This window comes from Propithecus coquereli, unplaced genomic scaffold, assembly GCF_000956105.1.
Source record: "Propithecus coquereli isolate 6110/MARCELLA unplaced genomic scaffold, Pcoq_1.0 Scaffold171, whole genome shotgun sequence".
NCBI lineage: Eukaryota > Metazoa > Chordata > Mammalia > Primates > Indriidae > Propithecus > Propithecus coquereli.
The window spans coordinates 2,332,909-2,334,010 of NW_012141747.1; positions in this window are offsets into that span (position 1 = coordinate 2,332,909).

The following is a 1,102-nucleotide window of genomic DNA, read 5'->3' on the forward strand; positions in this document are numbered from 1 at the left end:
ATATTTTCTGATTTTTTATGGTGAGCATGTATTATTTATATAATTAGTGAAAGAAAAGAAAGCCAGGAGACAGACTGTGGCCTCTAAATATCATTGTGATATTTTTAACCTCTTTTCAATTTATTTATATTTTCTGATTTTTTATGGTGAGCATGTATTATTTATATAATTAGTGAAAGAAAAGAAAGCCAGGAGACAGACTGTGGCCTCTAAATATCATTCCCTACTAAAATAAAACAGGGCTACTTAAAGAAATGGCTGATTCTTGGCTGACTTGGGAAAGCAAGGAAGAAATCCAAGGGGTTCATCAAGTGGATTTAGTAGCCAACCTGGCGAGAATGACCAGCAATGGGATAATTTGTGCTTCAATAATAATAATAACTGTAAAGGATTGAATTCCATCACGTATGCTAAATTCATGCATTGTTAATGGTAACTTTAAAGCATTCTATTAAGTGGGGAGCTGAAGATTCCTTATTCTGATAACTGATAAATAAAAGAATCAATCATTTAACCTACCTCTCTACAAACTGTACCTCAGGGTAACCCCCATTTGGTGAGGGGTAGATTCTCTTTGCAGACTTATTCCAGCTAATAAATGAAGAATGATAGAATTACAGTATCACCATTTTGCAAATCCTTAATGAAAGAATAAATTTAGGTAAAGTTCATCAATGGACACTGATATTACAAAAAGGAAGACACCCCAAGATAATGTATCTCCAGACAAAAGTACACAACACCACCTATGAATATCATTGCCTCCAAATCAGACCCCAATCAGATCAGATTTCTTGATCTAACTACCAGTTCACAGGAAATGCTGGGGACAGAAGAATATCTTAAATGCCACCACGAGGATGTAATCAGCCAAATTCAGAATGTAGGAAATTATGCAGATCAACTGATTTCTTCCAAAAAAAACTGAAAAGAATAAAACCTGTGAATAAAAGAAACTTAAGAGACATATTAACCTAATGCAATGTGTGAATCTTGATCCAAACTAAATATAAAATAACAGGAGACAATCAGGGAAATTTGTATGTTGAATGGATATTCAGTGATACCTTTGACCTTTGGTCAGTTTTGTTTTTTTTTTTTT